Source organism: Gekko japonicus, unplaced genomic scaffold (genome assembly GCF_001447785.1).
Source record: "Gekko japonicus isolate JY-2015 unplaced genomic scaffold, Gekko_japonicus_V1.1 scaffold2199, whole genome shotgun sequence".
Taxonomy (NCBI): domain Eukaryota; kingdom Metazoa; phylum Chordata; class Lepidosauria; order Squamata; family Gekkonidae; genus Gekko; species Gekko japonicus.
The window spans coordinates 267143-273983 of NW_015164259.1; positions in this window are offsets into that span (position 1 = coordinate 267143).

The following is a 6841-nucleotide window of genomic DNA, read 5'->3' on the forward strand; positions in this document are numbered from 1 at the left end:
ATACAATACCATACACTAAAATGTTGGTGCTCTAAAGGTCACATAGTTTGTTAATTGCAAGATGGGATTCTGGCGTTATTTATACCAGACCAACAACATACATCCCAACAGCGCTGTCATCCCATCTTCATCCAGGAACGTCTCGCACCCAATGATGCCCATACAAGTGATGGTAAAGGTGCTGTGGTGGATGATAATGGTGATGGAATAGTGATGGCGGTGGCTCCTACTCAAAAGCCTGGCGGAAGAGCTCCGTCTTGCAGGCCCTGCGGAACTGTACAAGGTCCCGCAGGGCCCAGATCTCCACCGGGAGCTCATTCTGAGAAATTTCACATGTCCAAATAGGAAAATATATAACAGAGGAAAAATAAATCTTGTCTTTCTGATGAGCCAACTGTCTGGTGAAACTGAATTTTATTAATCCCTGCTGTGTCATGTCACAGCCGAAAAAGTGAAAGCTTCAAGCACACACCTTTCATCAAAGATAAAAAATAAAATAGAAAGATAAGAAAGAGTAAAAGTAGAAATGAAAACAACCAATTAGATATTCCGCAAAGTAAATATAAAAAGGAGCTTCCCTTAGTATTTCGCCCTATCATTGAAGCTGAGATTTTCTTGGAAAGCAGCCATGTGTCGTTCTGCCAAAACAAAGTTATGTAAAACTGGCTACATAAATCTTTTGCTGAATAGCTGTAATTAAAGATCAAAGTTTATCAGAAGTCTTGCTTCAAAAGCCATAAATTTTCGATGAGGATCCCTCTTCCAGCTATATATTGGAAGCTGACTTCAAACACTGCTGGAAGACTGCCATTCTTTTCAATTACAATCAAAGTTCCGGAAGTTCAAAAATAACCAAAGTATCACAGCTCTGGGAGTCCAAAAATGACCAAAATATCACAGTTCTGGGAGTCCAAAAGATTGCAAAGATTGCAAAGAATTACTGAATCCAGATTTGTTTAGAAAAAAAGGAATAGAAAGAAAAAGATTGGTTGGGTTTGGCTGACTGTATCGGCAAAAGGCCTTCCTTATCTCAATTGTCTTTTATATTTCCAGGACCCAGATGGAAACCCAGAAACCCAGATTTATATGTCAGTTGGGTCTCTCCCATGAGGGAGAGGTAAGGATAAATTCCCTCCTTTCCTGTCATTGTTCACTAGGGTTGCCAACCCCCCCGGTTTGCCAGGGGTCCCCCATTTTGGGGTGGTTCTACTCGCCGCTGGCCAAATGGCCGGCGGGGGAAGCCCCACCCCCAACACCCACAGCCACCCATCTCTCTCCCGTGCAACCCGTGTTTCCTCCCAAGCGTGACTACCGCAAGCTTGCAGGGAAATGCCAGCTTCGGTCTTAAAAGGGAAACGCGGCTGCTCTTAAAGGGGAAACGCCAGCTCCTGCATTGAAAAGGGAAACGGCAGCTACTTTAAGTCCAGGGAACTGCAGTTTCTGGAGATCCGGTGCAGGGGCAGGTGGGGGGGCGGATGTCCCCAACGTGACGTCATCACGTCGGGGATGCCCAGGAACGCCCCCAAATTCCCCGCTGGGGGTGGAAGATGGACTTGGCAACCCTATTGTTCACCCCATTGTGAGAAAGGACTGGAGCCTTTGAAAGTGCTTCTTATGAGGTCCCCATGTTCCCCAGAAGCTAGTACTGATTTCTTTTGATTTTCTTGATTTCCAGGAGACAGAATTCACTGGAAGAGACAATGCAACCAACTTGTGCACTACATGATTTGCCTGTTCTCCTCTATTCCCCCATGCATAGTCCCTGCTCTGGATTGGCCATTGGTACATGTGCAGAAGGATCATCAACACCTACACATATTGCACTGTCACCCCAAACAGGATCGGGAGGAATTTTTCTGTCCCATTGTGATAAACTGTGTGGCCACTTTGAAAACAGTTTTTACATGCCGCTACGCGCTTTAAGTTAAATTTATTGCTGTTTTATTGGTTAAATCTTTGTTTACCATCTTATTGAAAGTTGAGTGCCTATTGGTAAAAAGGCAGGATACAATTTCTAAAAAGTTAATAAATAATATGGGTCCAGGTGGGTGCTTCTTTTTAGCATCTGCCTCAGTTTTGATTTCCCATTATCCTTCTCTCTCCTCCTTTATATCTCTCTTCCCCAAAACCTTTCCTGGATAACCATGAACTTTTTTGTGGTAGGAACAGCACAGTCCTTCTCCTTTGTGTCTCTTGATGCACCTGTGGCTGTAAAGAGACAATAACTTTTCAGACAATTGAAGATGGCATGATTCACGAGGTGTGAAAGCTCTTTTTGCAAAACAAAAAACCCAGACTGCAAAACCAGTTTGGTCAGACACAAGTAAGACAAAAATAACCCAGTATATGCACAAAGAACAATAATAGCTCTATCACCTCAAAGGCATTTCAGAAAATGAATAAATCAGGAGCGCCAGACGTGGATCTCCACCATTATGTTTAGCTTGCCCCTGAAAAGCAGACATGCATTACTCATACGACCTGCTGAGAGCTTTGAAATTATGCATCTCAGGTTTTTACTGTCCTTAAGGGAGTTAAGCTACATGCCTGAAATTCAGTGATCAAGTGTTCAAATAGGATGTGATTCATACATTCCCTTTGCCCCATTAGAATTACTTATGATAACTGGCCCCATTAGAATTACTTATGATAACTGGACATCAGATTGTGCAGCCCGTGAAGAATGCCAATATAGTGCATAACAAGACTGCCATTCAGGCTCTGGAGTAGATGTAATAGTTAGGGTGTCAGACTAGGATCTGGGAGACCGGGTTCAAATCCATGCCAAGGAGATCTGTGGGTTGACCTTGGGCTAGTCACACATACTCTGCTTACCCTATCTCACAAGGTTATTGTGAAGATAAAACGATGGAGAGGAGAACGCTGTAAGCCACTTTAAGTCACCACTGGGGAAGATGAAATTTGTCACAGTGATCACTCGTTTGAAGTAGTGGGTTTGGAAACATGTGCTCTTTTTGTTTTTCAAAATATGGTAGCTGTTCCTTCTTTAATGTGTAGAACAGCAAGGAAGGGAACCCCAAGCCATGTTGAAAGGTAAACATGAGAAGTCCCAAAGGATTCTCTCGAGGATCCTGTGTTGCGCGGTGAGCCCGTAGGACAGCCTGTGAGCCTGCAGAAAGCAGTGGTCAGCCACCAGGACTGTATCAGCCACTCCAACTCACCAGCCACTCTTCAGCACTCAACAGCAAAGATAGCTCTGTATAGCACCACACAAGACAGTCCTGTGGTAAACTATATACAGAATTTATTTACAATATGTACAGTCCTCAGACAAAGTGCTCCGCTAGTAACCATCACAAGAGAGAAGAATACACAGGGCAGCACTTGTCCACTTATATACAGTACAGCATCCAATCAGCATAGGGCTGACTCATTGTCACTGACCTCACTCCTAATCAGGACTTAACCGGTCAGGACCAGTTTCCAGCAGCTTGCCTGCTGACAGTTAGATCATCATGATCTGACAGCTGGATATTAATATTCAACATCCTGAGGGTCCATTTTTCTGATGCTCACCAACCTGACAGACAATTCAAATCTGAGCCGGAAAGGGAGTGATTTCTGGTAGAGAAATTTAGTTGCATAAGAACCAATTAGAGTACAGTACTTGGTGGAGGGATTGCTAGGCTGACAAAAAGGAGCGGTGCTTCGAATATGTGCTTATGCGCATGCACTGACAATGAATTATAAAAACTCTGTCCAACACCTCAACTAAGTGTTTATGCACATGCGTGAGTGAGGAGGTTACAAAAACACCACCCGTACGCTGGCTCCGTGGTTACCGCACAGCAATGGTCTGGATGGTTGCCCATAGGTGAGTGTGCAGTAAAGCAGGTGAAAGGTGGGATGTCTGAGCGAATCTCTGCAGAACAAATAAACCCAGATAAAATTAGTGGCGTGCCCACAACATAATAAGCCTGCCGTCTGACTACAGCCTCAGACTTAACAAGTGCTGGAGTCCTAAGTACCAACAACCCAGGTCTAACTGGTATATTCCAGAAGACACACCCATTCATGTGAAGAGAAGGAATTCCACTTAGGACCTAAGCCAGTCTCTTAAAGAGACAGGTTCCATATACTACATAGGCCATTCAAAGAGTACACCTACACCTGCAAGAAGTTTTCGCTTTAAAATATTTGTTTGGGATGTATATTTATTTATTTATTACATTTTTATCCCGCCCACCTGGCCAAGGCCGGCTCAGGGCGGCTTACAAACAAGTAAAATTCACATAAAACATCATAGTAAAATCACATACATTAATAGATACAATATTAATATTAAAATTGAAACAAAATAAAGTGCTAGCAACATTCCTCATTATCCCAATTGACTCTTCGGCCTTCTGCAGCTGTCTCAGGTAGTTGACACAGGCTGTGTTTGAGGGACCTGTGAGCCAGGGCTCCGCCAGAGTAGATATTAATTATTGGCGGTGGAGGTGTTAGTGATGGAGGCTCCAAAAGCCTGGCGGAAGAGCTCCATTTTACAGGCCCTGCAGAACTGTGAAAGGTCCCGCAGGGCCCTAGTCTCTTCCAGGAGCTCATTCCAACAGAGTGGAGCCGTCACCAAAAAAGACCTGGCCCTAGTTGCCACCAGTCTGGCCTCCTTGAAGCTTGGGGGAGCCAGCCAGTTCTGGGTCCCCGATCGCAGTGTCCTTCCCTGGCCATAAAGTGTTTTAAAGGTCAGCACCTTGAAGCGGACCCAGTATGCTATAGGCAGCCAATGCAGCGTCCTTAGCACAGGTTGGATGTGGTCCCAAATTGGGATTCCCATCAACAATCTGGCCGCAGCATTTTGCACCAGCTGCAGCTTCCAGATTTGCGACAAGGGCAGCCCCATGTAGAGGCCATTACAGTAATCCAATCTCGAGGTGACCATCACATGGATCACTGTTGCCAGGTCATTGCATTCAAGGAAGTGAACCAACTGCCTAATCAGCCAAAGGTGGTAGAAAGCCGACTTGGCAGTGGCTGCTACCTGGGCCTCCATTGTTAAGGAGGCATCCAGGAGCACTCCTAGACTCTTAACCTCCAACGCTGACATGAGTGATGCCCCATCAAAGGTTGGGAGCGGGATCACTACCCCTGGACCACTCCGACTCAGGCACAGGACCTCTGTCTTCGTCGGATTCAATTTCATCCTGCTCAGTCTAAGCCAACCAGCCACAGCTTGTAGCGCCGGATCTAGATCTTCCGGTTTGGATTCAGACCTGGGTGTCATCCGCATATTGGTGACAACCCAGCCCATGCCTCCAGGCAACCTGGGCAAGAGGGCGCATATAGATGTTGAAAAGCATCGGGGACAGGACTGCCCCTTGGGGCACTCCACATTCCAGTAGGTGCCTTCGGGATAGCTGATCCCCCAGCGCCACTCTCTGTCCCCTGTCTTAGAGAAAGGAAACAAGCCACTGCAAGGCTAGTCCCTGAACTCCAATATCGGTGAGGCGGTGTGTCAGTAGCTGATGGTCAACCGTATTGAACGCGTCCGACAGATCTAACAACAGCAGCACTGCCAATCTGCCCCGATCCAGGTGCCTCCAGAGGTCATCTGTGAGGGTGACCAGTGCTGTCTCTGTCCTGTGGCCCGGACGGAAGCCGGACTGGAAGGGATCAAAAATGGAAGCATCATCCAGAAAGCCCTGTAGCTCCATCGCCACTGCCCTCTCAATTATCTTGCCCAAATAGGGCAAGTTGGAGACCGGTCAATAGTTGGCCAATTCGGCCGGATCCAAAGATGGCTTTATCAAGAGAGGGCACACCACTGCCTCCTTAAGTGCCTCAGGGAACAGCCCCTCAGAGAGGGACTTGTTGATAATCTCGCACAAGGCACCCCGGAAGCCCTCGTGGCCAGCTTTAATTATTTTATTTAATTTAATAATCAAGGAGGCATGTGGTAGGGCGTACAGTTAGGAGCAGTCTGTCAACTTCCTCTAGGCTGAGCGGGTCAAACTAATCCATTATGTGACAAGAAGATGTGCTTGGAGCCTCGAGTTCCTTTACTGTATGAACTGTAACGGGGAGATCATGGCGGAGTGAGAAGACTTTATCTGCAAAATCGCTCGCAAAAGCCTCACAGCCGATATCCAATTCCCTACAATTTCACCTGTCTTGAGGCAGAGCTGTAATAGACCGAATTGTTCTAAACAATTGTGCTGGGCGTGAGCTTGTGGACGCAATCGTGGATGCATAATATTGCCTCTTAGAGGCCTTGACTGCCGTCTCATAGGATCTCATAAACGTCCTATAGGATGTTCTAGTAGCTTCGTCACGGGCGTGCTGCTACTGCCTCTCTAGCCGTCTTAAGCCCCGTTTCATTAGCTGCAACTCCTGGATAAACCATGGAGCAAGCTTAGAGCGGGGGTGCAGAGGGTGCCAGGGAGCGATCTCGTTGATGGATTCAGAAATTGTTCAGCTCCTGGCAAACGGCAAGGAGGGACTCCACTCACAAATGTTAGGAGATATGGCAAGAGTACATTGGCATATTGCCAAAAATCAATGCTTACCGGACCAACATTTGAAAATTGAAAAGAGATAAATGTAAGAACCCCCCCCCCCCAGCCCACCCCCCCCTGGGCTTCCCCCCGATACTATAATTATAATGTGCCCTCCCCAGACATGCTCTGTTTACATAGTACATTGATGGATGAGATGAGTTATGGCATTGTAGCTGAATGTACCAAATTGAGGCATTTTTTAAAAATAAAACAAGATATCTTGGATGTGGATATCCTTGTCTAATCACTGACTGTAACAATTCTGTTGTGAGTCATGGATCATAATAGTCTCCTTCCCTAATATATGCAAATGCACATTGTAAGCC